Source organism: Sminthopsis crassicaudata, chromosome X (assembly GCF_048593235.1).
Source record: "Sminthopsis crassicaudata isolate SCR6 chromosome X, ASM4859323v1, whole genome shotgun sequence".
Lineage (NCBI taxonomy): Eukaryota > Metazoa > Chordata > Mammalia > Dasyuromorphia > Dasyuridae > Sminthopsis > Sminthopsis crassicaudata.
The window spans coordinates 85,437,947-85,465,492 of NC_133623.1; the positions used below are offsets into that span (position 1 = coordinate 85,437,947).

Sequence of the window (27,546 nt, forward strand, 5' to 3'; positions counted from 1 at the left end):
TCTAATTCTATCTTGTTTTGTTCTTTGTCTCTCAATATGTACAGTCCTCATAGTACCTGTGTGTACAAATTTAGATATCTCCTGATACTGTGTAGCCCCTGGTGATTTAGGTCTGTTCCCAGCTGGCAGTCCAGGACAAAGGCTAAGATGAAACGCCCCTCCTCCCACCTAGGGAGGTCGTTTAAATGCCTGCTATTCAGGATTCCAGGTATCTTTGGCAACGACCAGTCACCATGGCAACTAGCGACTGGAACTAGCTGCTATTTCCTTACTGAACAGTAAAATTTGTCTCTTGAAAGATTATACTCAACAAAAGGTGGGGGTGGCTCTCTTGATCTGGATTTCCACTGGAAGAGGTGTGACCCCCCCATCCTCTTCCCTGCTCTTTGAACAAGTCAAGGGCAAGAGTCCTGCTGCCTAGTGATTAGCCTATTTGCACAGGTGCTTCAATGCCTATTTGTCCTTTCACATTTTTAATTGATTAAATGATTCACCTTAATAGTAATTTACAGGGATTGAACCAAACCAGTGAGCATCAGTCACTCCTTCAAGGTCAGAGTGTTAGGTTAAGGTTTATGAATTTGCTCCTACAGAATGACTTATTCCCCACAACAAGACCTAAGATATCAGGTTGTATGAAAATGTTTAATAACAACGAATACAATAAGGAAAACCATAATTGACAATACAATTATAACATTATAACAAAAGCACTTAATGTACCTTGTGGTTAATATAACTAGTACAATATAAAGAGGTACATAGACCAAGGGAGGAGAGAAGAAAAGCACTTAGGGCCTCTGAGTTTCATTTCCCAGATCATAAAGATGAGAATATTCCATTACAAATGAATCAGAGGAAGCAGCAACCTTGCAGACCTCAGGCTGGGGAATGCCGAATTACAGCTTTGTAAGTACCCACCCAGAGGGTCCCAGACAGAGTGTGCTCTCCATGGGTGAGATTCCAATTTGGGTATTGATCTGTTGCCACTTAAATAGCTCAGGGAACAAAATACCAGCAATACTGGCTTCACTTTCTTGAGTGAATGGGGGGGGGCGGGGAGCAGTTCTGCCAGAATCTCTCAAGAGTGAAGCATTATTTCTGGTATATAGATAACATGTCCTGGGTGGATTTGGCCAGAATCCCCCCAGGACATTTGTTCTTTTAACTATGCTTATTGTGTTTGTTCCCAGGGCTATCCACCAGCTGTATAACACAGTCAAATAATAGTTCACTGTACTGTAAGTACCCCGTGAATGTGGAGGGAAAGTGAGGGCTGTGGCATACAGAATCTTTTCCTTATACCTATATCTTTCACAGGAGTTGAACTCTGCTGGGCTTATATAAGTAAATTTGTGTTATGGGGCAAGGAAAATATTCCTTTTTGTTTATTTCATTTAGTTACTAATAAAAATTGGTCCAAAATTACCTAGAATAAATTGCTACCCCAGGGGAACAATAACATTGAATACATGAATGTAGATTTGCCAGGTTCCCAAAATGTAAGTCAGGAATGGCAAGGGAGGTATGTGGCACTTAATCCAGTTCTTTGCACACAGAGAGTGCTTAAAAATGCTTTTTCATTCATTTATTCCCTCAGTGATGGCCAACAATACAGAGATCTCCTTGAAGATCTTTAAGTATTCAGTCATCTCTATGGTTTTGTCTTTGGTTATGGAGAAAGATCATTGATCATCAACTTTAGTGATCATCAGTAAACCTAATTAATAAATTGATTATTAATTGCTTAGAATCTCAGTTTCTCAGGCTTTTCATTCATTTCCTTGCCCCTGAACCTTGTTCTCCATTCCTCTTCAACTGATACACTCCAATCTGAACAAAGGCATTTTTTCTCTTTTTAGGTAGGCCCTACCAACATTCTCAAATATAAAGTGTGTACCCATGGCCTTAGTTCTCTCTCTCCCCAGTCATTCCTTTAAGACATGTATTGGGTTTACCTGATCATAAAAGATGGGAGGGAGCTCAGAGATGATCTAATTCAATCCTCTCTTTTTACAGGGTGATTTGCCCAAAGTCAGGAGCAAGATTTCAAAGTGGGAATAGCATGGGATCTCAAAGGTGATCCGCCTAAACTACTCAATTTATAGATGAGAGAATAGATGTGGACAGATGTAACTTGCTTCAAGTCCCACATAGGAACATAGATCTGGTGCTGAAAGGCTCTCAGAGGCTCTATAATGAGCCTACTGATGTGGAAACTGAAGCTCAGAGGCCCTAAGTGGTTTGCTCAGGGTCACACAGGTCATCAGAGACAGCTTCAGGATTTGAACCTGGGTGTCTTTGGCTCCAAATCCAAACTCCATCCATTCTACCCCAAAAATGCCTCCCCTTACTTCTTTTTCTCTATTAAAATCTTCTATTCTTTTTCTATTTCTCTATTATTGTGGGTTTTATGTGCTACATCTATTTGGGATGTTGTATTATTAAAAAAAATAAATATTGTCTAATTTGGTGACTCTGATAAGAGGGAAAATGGGGAGGAGAGTAAAAATACAAGCCTATTGAGTTCTTGGAGACAAGTTGAGATAACACCTTCCAGGAAGTGCCTTTTCCTCAGTCATCACTTTCCTGTTTCATCCTTTACCCTCTCTTCTTCACAGAGCCTAGTCTTGTGCTGGACAGGCAGTAAGAGCTCAAAAAATGAGATAGCAACCAATGAACAAGTAACTGATAACACAGATTTTCTTTGGCCATCATTTATTTACTCAGTGCTTTTTCAAATTTTTTTGAGCCTAAGAAATCTGCTAATTGTTGCACTCTTCCACAAAGACAAAGTTGTTAAAGATTTTTCTTCCTTTTCTGTCCCCTACCAGACCTTAAAATGGAAAGCCGAACAAAATACTCTGTGGAAATTCACATCAGCTCTTTTCTAAGCATAGCAGATTCATTATCAATGGTTCTGTTATGTTTTTAGATGGGTCCCATGGTAGCATGGGGCAGCTGGGCTCATGGGTTCCATTATATATGGGTTCCATTTCCTTAGCACAGTAGCTGTAAAAAGCAGGAGCTTTTCTGAGAAACAATCATCTGCATCCAGCTTTTACAGATAGTATGTCTTTTTTGCTCTTTGATGACAGAATTTTGTTTTTTTTTTTTTTTTGAGAACTACAGGTTGGTAATGCTACAAAGTCACTTAAGCCCCCTGGGATGCATAATTATTGTTAGGTTCACTGGTTTTCATGAGAGGATGCATAGAGGAGATTCATGCCATCTTTACCATTTTTAGTGTGAAAATGGTTGATCTGTTACTATCTCATAAATTAAGCTTCTGTATAAATCCTTTCAAATCTCTCCTATCAGCAAGAAGGAAAGCTGGGGTAAAGGATGTGACATCTCCAGGAGTACACTATTATGTAGACAGTTCAGGCCAATAAGGATCTATTGAGTGTTTACTAGAGGAACCTTTTCATTTAGGGGAGGGTATATTTCCTTTAACATTAAAAAACCCAAATCATTCCCTATACCTTCTGTCTGAGAACTACTAGAGAGATGATAGGAGCTTAATGGTATGAGAGAATAAAAGCAGCAGGACATAGTGTATATAGCAATGAATTTTCAGTCAAGAAAACTCAGAGTCAAATCCTGCCTCAGATACTTACTAGCAGTGCCTTCTCAGAAAAGTCAGTGGCCCTCTGTGTTTTTCAGTTTCCCCCCCTGTAAAATGAGGGGGATGGAACTAGATGGCCTCTGAGCTCTCTTCCAGCACTAAATCTTTGGACTTAGTGAAGATCTTGAAGGAATGACTGTGCAGAGAGGGAACTGAAGCAACAGATAAACACCATATAAGCTTGGTAGCGCCTCAATGGGAGAAAGTGAGAAAGACAGAAGCAAAGAGAGAAAGGGACAGAGAGACAGAGAAGCAGAGATAGAGACATATAGAGAGAGAAACACAGAGACATAAAGATAGACAGAGAGAGACTGAGAGACACAGAGAAGATACTTACTGGAGAGCTCATGAAGGGTAATCCTATATAATAAGACTCAAGGTAGGACATAACTAAAAGGTGATGGGCTTTAGAAAACAGAAGAGTCTGTGTTTCGTCCCAGTTGTACAAAAGAGACACTGAAGTTTATTAAACAGATTTATTCACTAGAGCTCTAAACATTTCAGGAAACTGCATCACACTTTTGATCTTGAGATGTCACCAAAAGACTGGGCTATATTCCTCAGTGGCAAATAATTGGTCAACAAGCATGCAGGAAGTTCCTGCTTTGTAGCAGTCATGAGTGAATGGCCTTTGCAATGATGTATGGATGGGAATGAAGTGTTAAGTTTGAGGAATAGTAAGCAGTCAAATCTTGCTGAATAGAGCTCCTGAAGAGGAATGGCCACTTCCTATCTTTCCAGTATTCTTCCACATTACTCTTTGAACCAGTGACATTGGCCCCTAGCTAAGCCACAAACAAGACACGCTTCTCAATTCATGGCATTTTTTCTGGCTGTCCCAGAGAACAGTTTAGAGTGTTCTTCATCCCCATCTCTCCCCTCTAGCTTCCCTGGCTTTCATTAAGACCCAATTAAAATCCCATCTTCCAGAAGAAGCCTTTCCTAGTCCTTCTTAAATCTAGTGCCTTCCTTTGATTTATTTTTCCTATTTATTCTGTATGTAGCTTGCTTGTGTATATTGGTTAGTTCTCTCCCCCTTAGAGTGGATGATCCTTGAAGGCAGAAATTGTCTTTTGCTTCATTTTTGGATCCCTAATGCTGAGCACAGTGCCAGGAACATTTTAGGTACTTAATAAATGTTTATTGACTAATGGCATCCTGTAGTATATAATAAGGGTATATAAGTTGCTTGTAGCCAGAGTTGAAAGGGCTCTCAGGGCCAATCAAAAGTGTATATGATCCTAGATTAATTGGGGAAGCACTGAAATTGTTTTGAATAGAGTGAAGAGGGCTTTTGGAATATTCCTTTGTCTGCTTAATGAATGATGGATCAGAGAGGAGGAAAATCCTGGTGTTGAAAATCCAATTAGGTAGAACAAGCTATTAATCAACTCCCTAAGAAAAAATCCCCAGGGCCAGATGGATTTACATGAATTCTACCAAACATTTAAAGAACAATTAGCCCCAGTGTTATATAAACTATTTATAAAAAGTAGGGAATGAAGGAGTCCTACCAAATCCCTTTTATGACACAGATATGGTACTGATAGCTAAACCAGGTAGGTTGAAAACTGAGAAAGAAAATGGTAGACCTATCTCCTTAATGAATATTGATGTTAAAATCTTCAATAAGATATTAGCAAAAAGACTACAGAAAATAATCCCCAGGTTGTCCATGTATACCATGATCAAGTAGGGTTTATACCAAGAATGCAGGGCTGGTTTACTATTAGGAAAATTATCAGTATAATTTGCCATATTAATAATCGAATTAACAAGAACCATGTGATCATCTCAATAAATGCAGAAAAAGCATTTGATAAAATACAACATCCATTCGTCCTAAAAACACTCGAGAGTATAGGAATAAATGGACTATTCCTTAAAATAGTCAGAAGCATATATTTAAAACCGTCAGTAACTATCATATATAATGGGGATAAACTGGAACCTTTCCCAGTAAGATCAGGAGTGAAACAAGGGGCTGTGGAGAGAGGAGAAAGTTCAGCAACTAACCCCAACCCTAACCCTAACCCTTTTCTATGTCATCTCTCTCTCATTTCTCCTGATGTAACTTAACTCAGTATTTATTTTTGTTCTGGTTTCCAGCAGCGCCTGATGAAATGGGTGTTTCCCTGTCCCTTGTGGAAGAGAAAGAGGGGATTGTCCTTGAACCTGTGGATCTCTGACTTACAGGCTGAAAGAGGAGAATTGTGTTCATGTGCACTTCTCTCATTAGGAAGGATTAGGTACATTTTGTCTTGAGAAGTTGATTGCTTGCATTTCTTCCCCTGCATATTCCTCTTTATAGGCTTTGACCTATGGAGGAATGGCTCTTAACCTTGCATATGCAACAGTCCTTTGAGAACTTTACTGCAAAGATTTTTTTCTTCATTTAATTCTTACCCTATTCATTTTTACTTCATTTGGTCAGGTGGGGCAGACACAGTGCATCTTGATAGAAGCTAAATGGTCTGTTTTGTTTTCTGTGACTCTCTCTATCTCTTGTTCTATCATGACCACTTTCACTATCCATAGATTTAAAGAGTATTTTTTCTTACTTCTCTAATTTGAAATTGATGCCCCCTTTCCATCTCAGTCATTGTTCTTATTGTAGTTTGAGTTGATACATGGTGTGAGGCATTGATGTGCTATCAAATCTCTGGCAAGCTGTTTTTCCCTTATCTTATTTGCTTTTTTAAAAAATGAAATAGTGCACTCATCCCACTGCTTTATTTTAGATGCATTACAAATTATGTTATTTGTTTGGTTTTGTACATAGTATACCTTATCTTTTCCATTGGTCAACCTTTAATTTCTAACAAGGCTCACAGAGAGATCTGCTACTGATAATCACTAACTCCAACCCTTTTCTTTCTTTCTTCCCCCATTATGACAATTAAGATTCTTCACTTCCCCCCACATTTTTGTTGTTTTCTCTTTCTTACATCAATAGGGTATCCCACATATTTCTTCTCCCCATCTTTGAGAACCATGCCATGTAAGAACTAGTTTTTAGGGAGGAAAAGAAAAGCAAGCACAACCGATAAATGGATTCCGGAAAAGGTGTGCAGTGTGTAACTCCTGTGGATGCCTCACCTCCTAGAAGTGGTAAGATGAGGTTTCCTTCTCATGCTTCCTTTTTATTCCCACTTGATCTTCAACATTTTGTTACAGATACTTTTAATCACTTTTGCTGTGTCATTATTTTCATTTAAATGATTGTAGTTACTGTGTATATGTACTGTTTTCTTGGCTCTGCATCAGTTCACAAAGATCTTGCTATACTTCTCTTGTACTCATCACACATGTCATTTCTTAGAGCTCAACAGTGGTATTCCATGTCATTCATGTCCCATGCCTTGTTTACTTATTCCCCAGTTGATGAGCACTTGTTTCCAATTCATAGCTGTCATAAAAATTGCTATTTTAACTATTTTGGAGTATAGGGTGATTTTTTTTCTTGTTGGTTGCTTCCTTGGAGTGTAATAGAGTCTTTGTGTTAAAGACTTTAGATTGTTTTATTACTTTCCATAATTCCAAATTACATTTCAAAGTGTCATCTTACAGTTGTCCCAGCAGTGTATTTACGTGTATATTCCCACACCTTTGTTTAGGTATCAAAACTGTATTTGTTTCATAAACGGAATTTCATAAAGCTTCTTCTTTACTTGTCATTTCATATAGTTTATATAGTCTTGAGGTGAAATGTTTTTTCAGTGGTTGGTAGGATTCACTTTACAATCTAATTGATTTGAGGATTTTTCCTTAAGATACTCATTTATATCTTGTTCAATTTCTTTTTTTTATGATATGCTTATTTAAATCTTCTGCCTTGCTTTCTATTTACTTGGCAAGATTATATTTTTGTACGTATGAATCCATTTCATGTAGATCATCAATTTTCCTGGAATATGACTGGGCAAAATAAGTCCTTGGCATTGCTATAATTTCATCTTTATTTGTTATGCATTCACTCTTTAATTTTGGAAATCAGTAATTTGGTTTTCTTCTTTCATCTTCTTGTCAAATTAACCAGCAGTTAATCTACTGTAGTGGCATTTTCATAAAATCAACACTTATTTTTCATTATTAGTTTGATTTAAAACAAAATCCCTAATCTCACCTTTGATTTTCAGGATTTCCATTTTAACAATTAAGTCACTAAATCTATAGGCAATTTAGACTTAAAGGCATATCTTTCTTCATTCGGCTTAGCTGAGAGGGCTAAAATATCCTAAAGAAGGAAGTTTAATCCTACAGTCAGACTAAAAATAAATCAAACTTATCAATGCCAGCTGATTTAAAGGGTTTTCTTTTTTTACTCTACCACCTAGTCCTACCCCTGTAGTTTCATCTATATGGGCTCTAGGCCAGCCCTAATCCCTGTGTTACAGATCTCTCCTTCCAACCTCTCACATGGTTTTGGGCTTTGAAGAATGTCTTAACCCGACCTTTGGTTGGTTCTACTGCTGGAGAATTTCTCTTCCCCATTAAAATGAGTTTCTTCAGAATAGAGACTGGCTCTTGACTTTCTTTGTATTCTCAGCATTTACTTAGCAAAATGCCTGGTCCATAGTAAGTGCTTTATTGCCTCACTATTTTGGATGAGATTCTCAGTAATAGGAATGAATTGATATTTAAGGTACAGAAAGAACAAATTCTCATTCATAAACATAAGAAGAATTTCTCATTTACATTTCTAACACATAATGAATAAAAATAAGTAACTGAAACTATGCAAAAAGCATATGGGTCAATATTCAATATTGGTAATAACTGGAAAAATTAAAATTGAAGCAACTCTGATGTTCTTCATGTCCATGAGAAATGGGCGTTGATACCTAAGATAAGTAGCTTGACAGTTTAGAGAATAATTAATTCATTTTTATGAACTGATTGGTAAAGAAGAAAATAAAAAATGAGAAACAAACTTTTTGAAGAAACTGTGGGAAAATGGGCACAATAACAAACTGTTGGTGTAGCTATGAATTGGTCTAGCCATTCTGAAAATCACTTTTATAGTATCTTCCAGAAGCACTAAACTGAACAGAGAAATATGAATTGATATCAGAACCAAAAACACCTCCTAGAAGAGCTCAAAAACCCTATGGATAGTTTGAAAGAGAGATTGTAGGAGAGCTGAATATAATGTGATTTTTAAAAGCAAAACAAATAGGAAAAGACAAAAAGTCTAATTATCTTATACAAATGCAAGAGGAATAACTGACAAAGGGGAATCATATGAGTTACATGGGCTGTCAGTTCTGGAACTTGTACTCTCATCAAGAATGGGTTAAAGATAGAATAATGCATACTATAAGCAAATCAGAAGAATGAGGGATTGTGTACCTCTTAGATATGTGGAGAAGGAAAGAATTTATGGCCAAAGAAGAATTAGAAAACCTTATGAAATGCAAAATGGATATTTTTTATTATATTTAATTAAAAAGGTTTTGTACAAACAAAACCAATGCGGCCAACATTAACTGCGAATTAGAAACTGTGGGGGGAATGGTTACATCCAAAGGTTCTGATAAATACCTCATTTCTAAAATATATACAGCATTGACTCAAATTTGTAAGGACACAAGCCATTCTCTAATTAAAATATAGTAAAGGGTATAAACAAACAATTTTCAGATGAAGAAATTAAAATCATTTCTAGACAAAGGAAAAAAATGCTCTACATCACTTAAAGAAGTGCAAATTAAGATGACTCAAAAGTACTACTACATACTTCTCAGACTGATTAACATGACAGGAAAAGAAAATGGTAAATGTTGGAGCAGATGTGGGAAAACTGGGACACTAATCCAGTGTTGATGAAGTTATGAACTGATCCAACCATTCTGGAGAGCAATTTTGGCCTATGCTCAAAGGGCTATCAAGCTGAATGTTCTTTGATCCAGCACTATATCTACTGGGCCTGTATCCCAAAGAGATCATAAAGGAGGGAAAGGGACCCACATGTGCAAAAATGTTTGTGGCAGCCCATTTTGTAGTAGCAAGGAATTGAAAACTGAGTGGATGTTCATCAGTTGGAGAATGTCTGAATAGATTATGGTGTATGGATATTAAGGAATATTAGTGATCTATAAGAAAGGAACAGTGAGATGATTTCAGAGAGACCTTGAGAGACTTACAGGAATTGATGCTGAATGAAGTGAGCAGAACCAGGAGATCACTGTACATGGCAACAAGATTATACGATGATCAATTCTATCAGACAAGGTGATTCAGGCCAGTTCCAATGGTCTTGTGATGAAGAAAACCATCTGCACTCAGAGAGGACTATGGGGACTGTGTATCACAACATAGTATTTTCAGCTTATTTGTGCTTGTTTTCTTGCTCTTGGTATTCTTTTTCATTTTTTCCCTTTTTGATTTGATTTTTTTGTGCAGAATGATAAGTATTGCACATTTGTAATATATATTGGATTACTTGCCCTTTAAGGAGGGGTGGAGGGAAAAGAAGGGAAAAAATTGGAACATAAGATTTTGCAAGGGTGAATATTGAAAACTATACATATGTTTTGAAAATAAAAATCTTAAAAAAATATGAGCAGCTCTGAACATAATGTATTTTTATTATATAAGTTTTTTCCCCGTGAGGCAATTGGGGTTAAGTGACTTGCCCAGGGTTACACAACTAGGAAGCATTAAATGTCCGAGGTCAGATTTGAACTCAGGTCCTCCTGACTTCAGGCTGGTGCTCTGCCCACTGTGCCATCTAGTTGCCTGATATAGGTTTTCTTGACTTAGAAATTTATTGATTTACATCTTGAATCTTCTTTTACATTCTACTCTGCATATATGGCAATGTTTCCCCCCTTTTCTTATTTTGTATAAGGTTGGGTTTTAAATTTAAAAAAAAATAGAAGTCAGGATCTTAATCTAATTTCTTCATTAAATTTACATGTGATGGCAATCCTGTGCTTGATTTGCTGTTTGCCTCAGATGAATTCTTTTTTTGTTCTGCAGACATCATTATTCTTCTCTGCTGCCCTTTTCCATCACTTTTCTCCAGGCACCATCAAAGAAGAGACAATCTGTAAAAGAACAATAATTGATTGTTTACATATTCGTGTTTGTGCCTGCTTTGACTTTCCCTCCTGTACAAGCCCTGATGTAAAGTGGAGTAAGGTTGTCATGTAAAGTATAACTTGAGAGGTCCCCTGAGAGTACAGGGACTCAGGGACTCATACCTTGTCTATTAGGTTTTTACTAAGTGTTAATGAGATAATGAGATATTAGGTTCTTACTAAGTGCTAATTAGGTACTTAACAATTCTCTAGTTCCGGCCTTTAGGGGAGTTTTATCCCTGTGAACTCCTGGGGTTTAAGCTTATATGCTTAGGAGGAGCAAGTTCATTGGTTGAAGTAATTTTTCCCAGAAGCCCCTGAGTTATTCCACATCCATTCTCTGGGATGATAAAAGAGGACACCATTGAGCAAGGGGAGAGTCTTGCCTGGGCCAGAGTTGGAGGGGCTCTCTGGAGGAAGGAGTCTCTACTCTAGGTGAGAGACAGCAGATCTCCTCCCAGAGAATGATCCATCAGCAGTTTCTGGAGACAACAGAACATTACATATTGGCGTCCACAAGGTGGGGGAATGACTTTTCCTTATCCTGACAAGGACTTATTCTGAGCCCTTCAGAGGAACTAGACCAGACCATCACATGTAGGGGCACTTTTTCCTCCATTGTTGCCATTTTCTTGAGGTCAGGAGCTTTTCACTTTGCATCTCTCTTGCCAAAAACAGAGTCTGGCACATTGTACGTTCCTGATTGATGGATACATTAATCTAATATCCAAGACTTGGGACTGGATTCTGGAGAACAGAGAAAGACAAGAAAAAGATGTGGTTTGCCCTTGAAATACTGGTAGAATCAGAAAATCTCAGAATTAGCATGAGCTAAGAGAGATTAAGCATGATGTGAAGCAAGAATCCTTTTGACAGAATTGCACAAAATGATCAAACAGATTCTTAAATGCCTCTAAGAGATTCATTTCTTCCCAAGTGAGTTGACTTTAGTATGTTGTATAATATTAATTTTTAATGGGTTTCTTATGTGAGACCTAACACTTGTCAACTGCACTCCCTGGCTCCACAGACTTGCTAAGGAAGAGATTGGCCAATACGAGGGCCCCCAGATACTCTGTGCCTCAGGTAGTCCAGGTAAGAAGGCCAGTGCTCCTAAACCATCTTTTCCATGAACACTTCCCAAGGTATCAGATGGGTGGGTGGATGGATAGATAGAGCAAGCAAGCATTTCTCGGGTGCTTGCTGTGTGGCAAGCATTGTGCTAAGCAGGAGCATAGGAGAAGGTGGGCTAGCAGCACTCAAGAAGAAGAATATGGGAGTCCAAGCAATTGGTTGTTAAATCTCAGTTTGGACATAAGAGGCCATCACAGCAAACCTCATTGTGCCAGGGGAGGAAATGGGAGCAGAATATACTTTAATGACTTCCTTGGAACACAAAACTAGCAAGTCTCTGAGGCAGGGTTGTGCTCAAGTGTTCTTGACTTCACATGCAGTGTTATATCCACGGCACAGCAGAGCTACCTCTTCATTCTCCATCACCTTCCCTAGCCAATCCCTTACTCTACCCTGGTATTTCAGCCCCTTATTTCTGCACTGTGCACTCCCTTTAAGTTCCAGCACCAGCACTATTTCTTCAATCTGTTCTCAACGACCATAGTGCTGTAATCCTGGATCACTCCCACCACCCACTACCTCCCCTCTACACTTGTGTCACTTAGCAAAACTAGAGAGAATCACAAAATGGTATTACATGGATACATGACAAATTTTGTGTAGATGACTTGAACTGGAGCCTCACTGGAGCAAGGCAAACTTTTACACATCCCTAATTAATTATCCATTAACCCACTCATCACAGTGACTCTTCTGAAACTTGTCATCTCTGCTGCCATGTCCCAAGGCTCCCATTACCTCACCTCTAAGATGAGAGCCCTCCCTCATATATTAAAGAAAAAAATGGAGTCCCTCTTTTCTCCATTTCATGCCATAATCTCCAGCAGATTACCCCTTCCAGCATCCCTTCTCTCACTTTTCTTCCATCTTTCCCTTTTATGGATAGCTTCTCCTGCCTGCAAAGACATTCATGTCTCCTTCACCCTGCAAAAATCATCTCTTGACCTCATCTCCACTAGCCCTCATCTTCTATTCCCTTTGATGGTCACATTGATGGAGAAGGCTGGCTTCCTTCAGTCACCTTACTTCCTTTTTTTCTCTGTCTTCTTAACCTTCTACGGCATAGATCTCATGATGCACATGATCCTCATGATCTCAGACAAAGCAATAGAGCCCTACTTAAAAGACATAATTCGGGAAACTAATTGTGTGAAAAGATGCTACAGTAAATGAAGTACTATGAAAATTAACCTGCCATCACAAATGTATCCAGAACTCTGACAGATTCATAAAAATAAGAGCCATTCACTAATTGAATACTACTGGAGGGATATGAACAGGGAGCTTTCAGAAGAAGACATCATACCTATCTATACTCATATGAAAGCATGTCCTCAATGATTAGCTTTTATAAAAATAGAAATGAAAACAATTCAGAGGTCCCACTTCACATCTATCAGAAGAGATGAATACTGGATGAGAAGAGGGACAATAAGCGCACTGATTGGAGGGGTTGTTTGCTGGTGCCACCATTCTGGAGAACAATTTGGACCTATGCCCAAAGGATTGTAACTCTGTAAACCCTGCTGCTGCAGCTCCTGCGCGGTTCCCTCATGGGGAGCCCAGGACAGCCGGCCACCTCCGTTCCTGCCCTCTTTCTCCCACTTTCCGTCAAGGGGCTGACCCCCAACACCCGGAATGGGAGCTCGGCTCCTGCCGCCCCTCCCCCACCCCAGCAGCCTGTCCTCCGACACCTCGGTCTGGGCTCAGCCCGGGACCCTCCTCCACCTGCAAGATGCCCTGCGGCCCCTCCCCTGGGCAGGCTGGGAGGCGGGAGGCGAGCTCCTAACTTCTCCGGATTTACGTCACCCAGCCCCCTCCCTCTCTGCGGCCTCTTTGTTTGCTTGGGCGGACAGCAGCCCTGCCTTTGCGGTGACCTCACCGCGCCCGCCTCTCCCTCCCACACTTGGATTAGCCCTCTTTTGTGGGAGGGGGAGGTGCTGTGCCCGGGAGCGAGGGTCCGGGGAACCGGAGGAGGAGGGGGGGCGGAGGGGAGGCTGTGAATAGCTTGAGGTCCTCCCGTCCCCCACCGCCGGCCCTTCCCCTCCCCACCACACTCCTCGCACCCCCGCCCCCTTGGGATTGTGGAGAATTTTCCTTTGGGAACAAGGCAGATGCCCCTCCCTCCTCCTGCCCCCACCACGTTCTCTTCTCTCCCGGGTTCAGTCTTCTTCTGAATGTCCCCCCTCCTGATTGGCTTGTCTTAGTGTCCTAGGGGATGTGTGCGAGCCCGGCTGAGCGGGGGGGGCCTTGGGACGGAGGAAAGCGTCCAGGAGCTCTTCCTTCCTCCACCCCTCTTTTGCTTTGGTACCAGGAGCTCTTCCTTCCTCCACCCCTCTTTTGCCTTGGTACCATTTCTTGGAATGGTGTATTCAAGCAGCACCTAGTGAATGGGGCATTTTCTTGTAACTTGCTGTGGAACAGAAAGAGATGCGGTCCCAGAACCTGCTGATCTCTCTCATTTGCAGCTGAAAGGGCACAATTGTCTTCTTGGGAGGAATTAGATGCCTCTTGTCTCGGGGCTGTTGATTGCAGGGGTTTCTTCTTGTGAAAGTTTCCCTGTTCTTAGCCTTTGACCTCTGGGAGGATGGCTCTTAATCTGGTACATTGTATATTCCTTCTAAATCTTGTAGACAGTAACAGTCCTTAGAGAACTTTGCTACAAAGATGTTTTTCCTCATTTAACTGTTACCACGGTCGTTTTAACTTTGTATCTTTGTGCTAAAGCACTTCACCTTCATAAAGCTAAATTGTCCATTTTATTTTCTGCGCTCCTCCTGCCCTCTTCCCCTCTCCATAGATGTAAAAAGCGATTTCCTTCTTTCTCCTCGGATTTACTGTTGAGTCCCCCTTTCCACCTAGTTCATGCATCTGTTTGTAATTGAATTTGATAGATGGCATGTGATGTGACTTGCTTTCCCTGGTAGGAAGAAGGACTAATGGCTTTAGTGTGATACAACAAATTCAGAAACAATTGTATTCCTATAGAACAACGTGACATTAGAGTCATGCTTAATTCATCCCTCCTGTCTCTACTTAGCATCTTTAAAGACCGGTCCCCACAACCTTGAGACAACCTTTATGGGAATTGCCCTTTTTCCAGACTGACTTATTACCATGGATTAAGGTAATCAGAATGTAAACTATCAACCATAATTGCATACAAAAAGGAAGTTAACTTTCCCAGGCTACCTTGGTTGGCATATCTTTAGTCAGGTGTGGGATTTGTTCTGTCAGGTGCATTCCATGTGACTCTTTGACCCTTTCTCTCAACTTCCTGCCCTTATGCCCCGGAAGCCAATTTCCCCTAAAATGTGATCTTGATGAAGATCTTTGCTAACTCCTTTTCAGGACTAAGCCCACTAGGAAGTTTCTCTCTCTCTCTCTCTGTCTCTGTCTCTCTCTGTCTCTCTCTGTCTCTGTCTCTCTCTGTCTCTGTCTCTCTCTCTCTCTCTCTCTCTCTCTCTCTGTCTCTCTCTGTCTCTCTCTCTCTGTCTCTCTCTCTCTGTCTCTCTGTCTCTCTCTCTCTCTCTGTCTCTGTCTCTCTGTCTCTCTGTCTCTCTCTGTCTCTCTCTCTCTCTCTCCTCCCACTGCCTTTCATCTAATGACATCTCTCTCCTTACTCTAAGTCTGGTAACTGTGTGTGCTCCCACCTGTTTCATATTCACCCTTCCTGGTATCTATTGTATCCCTTCATCTTGGTTGTAACCACTTTCCGTAAATAAATCCAACTTTTGCCAAAATGGCTGTTGTGAATTTGGCACACATTTATTTCGAATTAGTAATTGCTGCCCCGACCCCATCATCCGGTGTGAAGTGTTGATGTGCTCTCAAATTTCTGACAAATGGCTTATCCCATCTGCTTTTTATTATTTTATTACTATTATTTTAAATACATGTCCTCCCCTGTTCCTCTCTCACGAACTGCATTTTGATTTCGTAATCTGTTTTTTCTTTCTTTTTTTTTTTTAATTTGGTTGCTTCTGTACATAGCATTCCTTGTCTTTTCTACTAATCAATATCTCAATTTTGGACAAATTCTCATTGTTTTTCTGGACTGCCAGGTGTCACATTAGGCCTGAAGTCAGGAAGACTCATCTTCCTCAGATCACATCTGGCCAAAAATACGGGCTAGCTGCATGACTCTGGGCAAGTCATTTACCTCTGTTTTCCTCAGTGCCTTGCCTATCAAATGAACTGCAGAAATAAATGGCAAAGCCATTTCTGCCAAGAAAACCCCCAGTAAGGTCATAGAGCAAACTAAAGAGCAACCACAATTGTTTTCACAGTCACTGATTTCTAGTAGATTTTGAGATCCATTTGATAATCTTTCACTCAGACCTGTTTCTTTACTCCTGTCCTCCATTATAACCCTCTAGATTCTTGCTCTTTTTCTAAAAATGCTTTTCACTTTTTTACATTACCGGAGTATGGCATGTGTCCCTCTCTCTGCCCATTTTTGAGAGCCATGGTACATGACAAATCGTATTCTTTTGTTTTAGGGAGGAAAAGAAAAACAGGAGCACAAGTGCCTTCAGGAAATGGTGCACCAGATCTATACCTGCTGACCTCTCCCATCCTGGAATAGGTAGGGTGATGGTGTCTCCTTATGCTTTCTTTCCTTTCCTACTTGTTCTTTAACATCTTGGTGCAGATACTTTAAAATTTTTGGTGTTGTCCTTTCCATTTAAGTTGCTGTAGGTCTCAGGGAGATATACTTCATGGCTCTGCTCAATTCACTTTTCCTCAGTTCATAAGGAGCATACCATACTTGCCTGTACTCTCCACCTTATCGTTCCTTAAAAGCCAGTTTTAATATTCCATTATTCATGTTCTATAACTTGTTGTCCAGCTGATGAGCATGTGCTTTGTTTCTAATTTGTAGCTGTCAGAAAAAGTGCTTGTTATCATTAATTTGGAATATATGGGGACTTATTTTTTCTTCTTATTAATGGCTTCTGCAGGGTATAAGTCTAGTAATGGAGTCTTTGTTTTAAGGCTGTGGACATTTTTGTTGCTTTCTTTGAATTCCAAATTACGTTCTAAAATGAGGGTGTCATTTCACAGTTCTACCAAAAATGTATTAGTTTGCCTATTTTCTCATACCCCCTGCATTTGACTTTCCATTTTCAGTTTTTTTTTTCTTGTCCATTTGCAGAGTGTGAGGGGGATCCTTAGGGTTGTTTTGATTTTTATTTCTCTTTTCATTAGTAATTTGGAGGATGTTTTACATGTGGTTGTGAATTCTTAAAACTTCTTCTTTTGAGAAGTTCATATCCTTTTGCAATTTCTTCATAGGGGAATTGCTCTGTATATACATGCATTCATACCTACTTATCTAATATATTTGTTTTTGGACCTGGGATATCAAACTTTTATTAGAGGAATTTGATGCAAAGGTTTTTTTCCTCATTTAATCACTTCCATTCTTATCCTAGATGCATGAATATTGTTTGTTCAGAAGCTTTTCAGTTTTAAGTAATTGAAGCCATCAGTTTTGTACTTTTTGATTGTCTCTGTTATCAAAGGACTCTGTTGAACTCAGCAGGATTGGGGAGCAAGCCTGGGACAAGCCACTGCTGCCCATGGTTTCCCCAGTTGTAGTTCCCCAGTTGGTCCAGAAGTAGGGTTATAACTTGTGTTCTTTAGAGTGAGAAAAGAATCCTTTATTCAGCATTTCTCATGATGCACTCATGGATGGGACACACCAAGTACTTTGAGGAAGCAAACTTTATACTGGGAGCTTGGTTCTTTAACCCTCTCTTCAAGGTCTAGATTGGTCAGATTTATAGTCAGGATTGTTCATAATTGGTGGAATTTACTATCCAAATAGCAATTAGGTTGGATTACCTTCCTCTCAAAAGCCTCATGCCTTGTGACTGACCATGACTGGTTTGGGTTGGTTTACCTCTAAACCCTCTTTGTCAAGAATTTACTTGACTAACCAGTTACTTTACTTAAATCACAGGCGATTGGAGATATCTTAAGAAGATATTTCACCTCCCCTCCCTATGGAAACCCAACTTCTCATACTTCTAACAGTCTTCCCCCATTTAAAAAAATAAAGATTAGGTTTCCACACATTTTATACCTTTTTGCCTGCCTCCTTTGCAAACCTGTATAGCATCAGTTCACATTCATAGTCATTGGGAGATCAGTCAAGTACCCTTTCAACCATTATCTTGACATGACCTGGCCTTGATATTTGTACCTTTGTCAGGGAGGTTTCTATAAGACTAATGTCTTTGAACTAATCCTCTAACACAAGGCATTATACAACATCCCACAACCATGAGGATTCCTACAGCTATTATTAGAGAAGTGAATATTAATGCCGCAATTTCTTTCCATCTACCAAACCAGGATTCTAACTAGTCAGTGGCAGGATTGTCTACTCCTGAATTCGGAGCTAGTTCCTCAGAGAGGGAGGCAAGCTCCTGCAAAACCTTTGTAATGGTATCATTGGGGACAGTATTATTTGTTATAAAAGGACGACTTTATCCTATCATTTTGCAAACTCCTATTTTCATTGCCAGTAGCATATCCAGAGCTAGTCTCTTTTCCCATGCCATCCTTCGGGTGGATCCACTTGTCCTCCAATCCCATTTCCTGCATCTTTGGTGTTATTTATAAATCTTTGTTGATTATAATATATGTAATTTATCCAATCCACATTTTTTTGTTTATGGTTATTCACCAGAACAAAAAAAGGATTCAAATCCTGAGGCCACTTGATTTATGAATTCCTTAGGTCCCCCCCTGTAGGACTCTTATACTGTCTAAGTAGCTTTTATCATCAAATTATTCTTGGGGAACTTTAATTTCTATTTTCTGCCTAAGGTGGATGGCAGTAACCGGAGACAAGTCTAGGAATGCCATTGTGAATGGATTAGCCAAATGTTCCAGAGCACAAGTCCCAGCCCAGTACTCTGGTTTGCAGATCTTTCCTCCACAGAACCACCAAAGGTCTGCCTAAGGAATATGTCAGTAGAAATTGTCAATACTGTCCTCCTGGGTCATATTCCAGGCCTCAATGCAAGTCACATTTCCATGGACAGTAAACCTCTCCACCTTTCTAGAGAGACAGGCAGAGTGGCTTTTGGGTCAAAGTGTTGTAATATTCTCTCTCAAATGTAATGTTCTCTGTTGAAGTTTTCTTGGGGTCTCTGGAGGCAGCCTTCATTTCAGTTCAGTAATCACCACATGAGTAGCCAGGTGTTAAAGTCCAAATCCTTTATTGTCTTCTTCAAAGTCTTGTCTCCTTCACTTGGGGCTTGGCTAGTTTTTCTGGAGGCCTTTGGGATCTTGGTTTCAGTGAAGATGCAAAGGAGGAGAACCTGCCACTACTTCTCTGTCTTCCCTAGTTCTCATTCTGGCTGAGTTTGTCCCAGCTTATATGGTCTCTTATCCAAGGTGCAAATCTTGTAGAAGTATAGTAAGTACCAAGTACATGTACTGAACTAGAGAACTGTTGAGCACCATGCTAAATAACCTTTGTCTCTATCAATTCCACTGACTAAGCATCTTGTTTCAAGTTCTGGCCCATAACATCTCCCGCTCCCTTTTGATTTAGGACATAGGTGGTCATGACCTCCCTGACTTCTCAAGGAGTGAGGACCCCAAAAAAGAGGTGATCACACCTTCCCTGACTACTTAAAATAGTGGTGAAAACACCATAAAAGGAGATGATCATGCCCTTTGCTGACATCTCAGGAAGGGAGATGAAAACACCAAAGGAAATGGGAAATCAAATCAGATTAGCGGGTTTCTGAAGGGTTTCACTCTTAAAACATGTATACATAAATCCATCAAAATGGGAGGTATTACACATAATTACATAAGTTACATAAGCACATAGCAACATAACACAGGGTAGTGGTGATGTAACAAATGATATGAATCAACATGAGGAATTATACTTGTCCATAAGTCCTAGAAATAGTCAAAAGGAATCTATTGTCCATTACTTCATGTGCCAGGAATCCAATAATTCCTGCAAGATTTGAAGTCCTGCAATAGTTTCATCTTGTGTTAGGGAAAAGAGGTATATTAGTTATAGAGACAGAATGAGAAGACAGTCAGAGAGAAGACCCAAAACCCTGTGTCCAAAATGCAACCCATGTTTCCACTGGGCCTCAGAATGTAGATTGACCCAGGGAAATGAGAGACGGGCCCAGCTCCAAGACCTAAATCTAAAGACAGGTGCCGAAAAAGGAGGAGAGCCTGCCACCAATTCTCAGTCTTCCCTAGTTCTCATTCTGGCTGAGTTTGTCCAGGCTTATATGGTCTCTTATCAAAGGTGTGAATCTTGTAGAATTATAGTAAGTACTAAGTATATGTACTGAACTAGAGAATTGTTAAGCACTGTGCTAAATAACCATTTTCTCTGCCAATTCCACTGACTTAGCACCCTATCTCAAGTTCTGGACCATAACAAAGTGTAAAAGGTTTTTGTTTGTTTGTTTTGTTTTGTTTTTTATAGCTTTTTATTTAGAAGATATATGCATGGGTAATTTTTCAGCATTGTTCCTTGCAAAACCTTCTGTTCCAACTTTTCCCCTCCTTCCCCTCCCCTAGATGACAGGTAATCCAATATATGTTAAATATGTTAAAGTATATGTTAAATACAATATATATGTGCATATCCATACAGTTCTTTTGCTGCACAAAAAATCGGACTTTGAAATAAGGTAAAAATAACCTGAGAAGGAAATCAAAATTCAAGCTGACAAAAATGAAAGGAGTGGAAATGCTATGTTGTGGGTCACACAGATTTCCCAGAGTTCTTTCCCTGAGTATAGCTGGTTCTCTTCATTATTGAACAAATGGAACTGATTTGGTTCTTCTCATTGTTGAAGAGAATCATGTCCATCAGAATTGATCATCGTATAATATTGTTGTTGAAGTATATAATGATCTCCTGGTCCTGCTCATTTCACTTAGCAGCAGTTCATATAAGTCTCTCCAGGCCTTTCTGAAATCGTCCTGCTGGTCATTTCTTACAGAACAATAATATTTCATAACATTCATATACCACAACTTATTCAGCCATTCTCCAATTGATGGGCATCCATTCATTTTCCAGTTTCTAGCCACTATAAAAAGGGCTGCCACAAACATTTTGCACATACAGGTCCCTGTCCCTTCTTTATTATTTGTTTGGGATATAAGCCTAGTAGTAACACTTCTGGATCAAATGGTATGCAGTTTGATAACTTTTTGAGCATAGTTCCAAATTGCTCTACAGATTTGGATGCATTCACAATTCCACCAACACTGTATCAGTGTTCCAGTTTTCCCATATCCCCTCGAACATTCAGCATCATCTTTTCCAGGTGGAAAAGTTACAGAGATCCCTTTAATGTTTGTCCTGAACTCAAAATAAGTGTGATCAAGAACTATAATCATTTCTCTCAGAGTGTTGTTTAGGAATAGTCAGACTATGCACTTAAATTTTCCCTCATTTTTGTCCATATTGAAGATGAAGGGAATAACTTGTGCCATTGGCCTGCCAGAAGCACAGACATAGCAGTTGCTTTTATGCTTTTATGTCTCCATATCCTATCTCCCCTTTCATGGTATGCTCCTCATCTTCACTGTCTTTGACTTATGTAAAGGGAAGCTGAGCTCAATCCTACTCTCTATACTTGTGAAGTCTGATTCAGGAGGGGTAATCAGTCTTTCCCTTTTCTCCTTAACAATTATCCTAAATCTTCCTAATCGATCTCTTCCAGGTATATCTATTCCAAAACCATAGGAGATGTTCACTTTGGCCTCTGCATTAGTAATGGTTAATGTCAAGGGGTTACATTTCAAGTTCTCACAATGTGATCATGGGGCTGATCAGCAGAAAAATTGACTTTCTGCTGAATTTCCCTAACAGCAGTGGGGGAAGCCCATCCATTAAACTGGGAAATGAGCCAGAAGACACTGTCTGCTTCTCAGTGGTTCCCTCCACTTGTGATCAGGGGGTCCTCTCTCAGGGCAGAGATACTTATCATCACAGGTCAGTCTCCTCTGATTTTCTACATTTCCACATTCATTTATTTGACAAATATCAAAATTGCCTGATTGGGAATATCTTCTTGAGTTATGTTTATTCAGAGTTTGACAGGATAGTCCTCATCCCTTAGCTCCAATTCATCATCTCTGTCTACATCTGATCCCTTAGCCATAAGAATTAAAGTCAGAAAGATAACAAAGTGAGCAATTGTCATCTCAACTTCACTCACTTTTCCATAGTGACACCTGTTCTCGGCATATATTTTTTTCCAGAACTGGGGCTGGCCCTGGGCCTTGTACAGGTAAATCTAACTGATTAGTCTGGGTTTGGGAAAGTTTCTTTTAGATATGCCCTATTACCATTAACTGATATTACCGGAAAAACACCAAAGGGGAAACAGCCAAGCTAAGAGCCTAGTGTCCTTGCTTGGGAGTCCAGGTAGGATTATCAAGGGGTCATATAACAAAAAAGGGTACTTTACAGGCTTAAAAGAGATCACAGTTCAAAGTATAGGATTATGAGGGTTTCACTCTAAGTTCTTTTTTCTTTTCTTCAATTTTATCTGTAGGGGATTTTGGTAGGAATTATCTCCCAATCCTGTTCTGCCTTTTAAGTCTTCTCTAGGTCCTTTGATTCTTTTGGCTCAGGAACTGTTCCTTTTACTTTGGCATAATGTGTCCAGTTCTTCTCAACAATCCTTATAGCACTGTCTGTAGTCAACAGTTTTTGATAAGGTCCCTCCCAGTTGGAATGTAACTTCTTCTTCCAAGTCTTTATCAGCACCCAGTATTCTGTCTTGAATGGATGAACAGCAAACTCAGGTGGTGGAGTTTGTGTCAGCAAACCTCTGACAGAGCTCTAAAAGCAGTATCATCTTCTGCCAGTATAGAATCCCTTACAAATCTATCTTTATTCTCAAAAGAGGGAAGTTCAGTGTTTCTACCCAGGTATGGCAACCCATATAGGATCTCATAAAGGGACTGTAGTGTACTTTCTAGAGCCGCCAAACTGGGGTGCCAAAATATACCCTCCAGACTAGCTCTCTGGAGGATGTTGGGACCAGCCCAAGTCCTTGGTCTTAGTGGAGGAGTGAAGGAGGCAGGAGACCCATGAGGATGGTCAAACATGGAGTCCATTTATTTCAGGTTTTCTCAGCCTCTAAATACCTTAGTAAGATTACATCACCACAGTGCACTGAGCAACTACGAACTATAAGCACCCTACTAAATAAATTCCTCTTTACTGGAAGTATCCCTTGCTTCAAGAGAGCATGGTCATGCCCCCCTTGACTCCTCACGAAGGGTGGGATGCAACAAAGGGAGATGGGGAGCCAAACTAGACATTTTCAGCAGGTTCCCCCTGGACTGAAGTGTCTTACACTTTACCCAGAGTTTTCCCACTACTTTGGCTCTCTATAGGGGACAGCTTTGTGTCTTTCCTGGGGAACCAGGACTCCCTTACCATTAATATAGCCTCATATTAATCATCCATTAACATAGAATCATTCCATTAATATAGTCACATACTTTAAAATCTTTGAGTCAGTCCACCACAACAGGAGCCCCCACTGCCCACTGCTTCCCCACTTGCAAGTTGGCCCAGGAGTAGTGTTACAACCAGTTCCGTTGAGAGTGCAAGAAGAATCCTTTATTCAGCGATTCTCTTGAGAAGTAGGTGCACTCATGAATGAGACACACTGAGTACTTTGAGGGAGCAAACTTTATACCAGTAACTTGGTTCTTTATCCCTCCCTTCAAGGTTTGTATTGGTTAAATTTACAGTCAGGGCTGGTTACAATTCATTGGATTTTCTAACCAAATAACAATTAGATTGGATTACACTCCCCTCAAAATTCTTATGCCTTGTCACTGACCATCGCTGCTTTGGGTTGGTTTAACACTAAGGCACCTTTGTCAGGAACTTAGTTGTCTAACCTGCTCCTTAATTCACAGATGATTAGCAAGATATTAAACCTCTCCTCCCTTATCTTGTTCTAACAATATCTGTGGAAACTCAGCTTCTCATACTTTTCACAGTCTCCATTACTTAATTGGTCAACAATAGCTTTCTTATCCATATCTGTGAGAGGTTCCTGATTTTTTAGTCACGTGATATTAAGGTCATATATCCACTTAGAGTACACTGTTTTGGTGTGAGCCTAATTTATGGCAAACTGTTTTCCAGTCTCGCCAGCAGTTTCTAACAAATAGGGACTTGTTTTTTCTAGGTAACTTATGGTTTCTGCTATACTAACAAACAACATGTTATTGGGTTCCATTATTTCTGAATGTCCCTTTTCTCACCTCTACCATTTGTCAGTTGCTCTATTTATAATCAATACAAAACAATTTTGGTGACTGCTGCTTTAGAATATAATTTTTGCCTTGGAAGTGCTATGCACCCTTCACTAGTATCACTTTCAATCATTTCTCTTGATAGTCTAGATATTTTTTTTCCTGACTGTGTTTTATTATCATTATGTATAGTATCAAAATTTCATTGGCATAACATTAAAAGCATAAATTAATTTTGGTAGCATTGACATTTCAGTGATATTGACATGGCTTTATCATGAACACTGAACATTCTTCCAGTTATTTTGATTGGTTTTTTAATTTTTTAAATAAAAACATGCATTTTATTTATTTCTCAGTTAAAGGGAATAAATATTAAAATTGATTTAAAAAAAAATGTTGCGTCCCAAATGTTCCCATTTCCTTTCCTCCTGTACCCCTCGAGAAGGTAAGCTATCTGATATTACTTAGACAGTTATGTTAGCTATGTTGCAAAAGAAGACACACATAAAAATACAAGAAAAATAAAGTTTTAAAAAGTATGTTTCAAAGTGCACTCAGAATTCACCAGTTCTTTCTCTGGAGATGAGTGACATTTTTTCACCATAGGTCCTTTGGAATTGTTTGAGATCATCATCTTGATCAGAAGAGTTAAGTGTTTTGCAGTTGATCATCATTATAATATTACTATTGCCGTGTACATTTTTCTCCTGGCTTGATGTGCTTCACTTTGCATTAGATGCTTATATGTCTTCACAGCTTTTTCTGAAACCATACTGTTTGTCATTTTTTAGTATAACATTCCAGTATTCCCTCTCAATCCTACCCCCCATATTGTTCAGTCACTACACATTGGATTTCCAATTCCTTGCCACCACAGAAAGTGTTGGTATAAATATTTTTGTACAATTAGATTCTTTTCACCTTTTAAAAATCTCTTTGGGATACAGACCTAATAATGCTATTGCTGGGTCAAACAGTTTCCTCACTTTTGTAATCCTTAGTGTAGTCCAAAATACTTCTTCAGAATGGTCAGATTATTTTGCAGCTCTAAAAATAGTGCATTATCTCCCAGTTTTTCCACACCCCCTCCAACATTTGTCATTTTTCTTCTCTCTTATATTAGGCAATTTGATAGGCATAAGGTTATCACCTTATATCTCAGAGTTGTTTTCATTTACATTCCTCTTATCAGTAGTGATTTAGAGCATTTTACATGTGATAGTTTTTAAATTTTTAAAATTTATTTTGAACTTAAATACAAAAAGACTAAGGACATTTCCCTCTGTTCAATATAGCATAAAAAGGATTGAATATAAAATCACAAATTTACATTTCATACTTTTCCTTTTTTGAAAAACTAGGATTTTCAAATGATGTACATATTTAAAAACCCATCCTGCCTTTCAGTTTCCCTCTAAATTTTATTTTGTTTTCTGCTATACACTAATTTTTTGTCACCTTCTCTCCTCACCCTGCACTAGAGAAGATTACTATAAGAGACAAATATGTGTGTATATAAATAGTGCATGTGTGTGTAAAACCGTAGTATAATATGCTTTTATTCACCCATTTTCCTCTGGACATAGATAGCATCTTCCTTCATAGGTCATTTATAGTTGATTTAAGTATTTCTAATAGTCCAAGTGACTTTATTCATTCAAAGTTAATCTTAGAATAATATTGCTGTTGCTGTTTACAATGTTCTCACTCTTGATTATTTTTCCTAGTTTTTACATATTTTTTCCCTAAAATCAACCAGCTCATCATTTCTTATATCTCAATAGTATTCCATTACAATTATATATTACAATTTAATTAACTATTCCCCAATAGATGGGCATCCTCTCAATCTGTATTTCTTTGCCACCATACAGAGAATGACTATAAATATTTTAAAATAGAAAAGTTCTTTCCTTTTCCCTTAATAACCTCGAGAAACAGACCTAATAATGGTAACGTTGGGTCAAAGGCAAGACACAATTTTATTACTCTTTGGGTGTAATTCCTGATAGTTCTTCAAAATGGCTGGTTTTTTTTTTTTTTTTTTGCAATTCCACCAACAGTGAATTAGCTTTCCAAATTTGCCACTTTGCCTCAAACATTTATTGCTTTGGGGTATAAACCTAGTAGTGGTAGAGCTGGATCAAAGGATATGCAAGAATTTATAGTCCTCTGAGCACAGGTCCACATTTTTCTCCAGAATGGTTGGACTTCTAATGAACTCTACCAAGAATCCATTAATTTCCCAATTTTTCTACATCTCTTCCACCATTATTCTTTTTTCTTTTCTGCCTTATTCCTTAGTCTGATAGGTGTGAAGTGGGTCCTCAGAGCTGGTTTCATTTACATTTCTCTAATCAGTATTTATTTAAAGCATTTTTCCATATGATTATTGATAGCTTTGATTTCTTCTGCAAATTTCCTGTTCATATTCTTTGACCATTTATCAATTGGGGAGTGATTCATATTTTTATGAATTTGACTCAGCTCCTTATATTTGAGAAATAGCATTGTTATCAGAGAAACTTGCTGTCCTTCCCCCAGCCAATCTCTTTGTTTTACTTCTAATTTTGGCTTCCTTGGATTTTTGTTGTTGTTGTTCAAAACCTTTTTAATTTCATTTAATCAAAATTATCTATTTCACTTCCCATGATCCTCTCTATCTGTTGTTTGATAATAAAGTCTTTCCTTATCTATAGATCTGACAGGCACATTTTTCCTTTTTCTCCTAATTTACTAATGTTATTACAGTTTATATCAAAATCACATTTATATCAAAATCACATACCCATTTTGACCTTATCTTGGTATACAATGACATTTGTTGATCTATCTGTAGTTCTGCCAAACCACTATCTAGTTTTCCAGAAATTTTGGTCAAATGGTACATTTTAACTGTTGACACTTGGATCTATCATTGATCAAACACTACACTATTGTGGTCATTTCCTACAGTGTATTGTGTATCTAATCTATTCCACTGATCCACTCCTCTATATTTTAGCCAATACCAGCTTGTTTTCATGATTGCTTTGTATTATGCTTTGAAATCCAGTACTGCTTTGCAGCATGCCTTCACATTTTTGTCATTGATTGCCTTCATGTTCTTTTCCCAGATGAATTTGCTTATTGTTTTTTTCTTGTTCTATAAAATAAGTTCTTGATAGTTTGATTGGTGTGGCATTGAATAAGTAAATCAACTTAGGGAGAATTGTCATTTTTGTTGGTTCAGCCTATAAATGACCACTTCATAGATCTCCTATTATTTAGATCTGTGAAGAGTATTTTGTCATTGTTTTTTTGTATTCCATTAATTAGTGTTGGCCGGGAAACTCCGAAGTATTTTATGTTGTTTACAGTTATTTTAAATGTAATTTCTCTCTGTTTCTCTTGTTTTTG

General features: G+C 38.8%; 1 protein-coding gene across 1 annotated transcript in view; it reads left to right on the forward strand.

The window, feature by feature from the left end:
* Positions 1–5,630: 5,630 nt before the first annotated feature.
* The window catches only part of LOC141548487 (eppin-like), a 274,723-nt gene continuing 252,807 nt past the window's right edge, over positions 5,631–27,546 (forward strand). The window contains exons 1-3 of the mRNA XM_074277421.1: positions 5,631–5,877; positions 6,585–6,739; positions 16,350–16,435. The gene's annotated coding sequence lies outside the window, so the exon portion shown is untranslated. The remainder of the gene's footprint in view (positions 5,878–6,584; positions 6,740–16,349; positions 16,436–27,546) is intronic.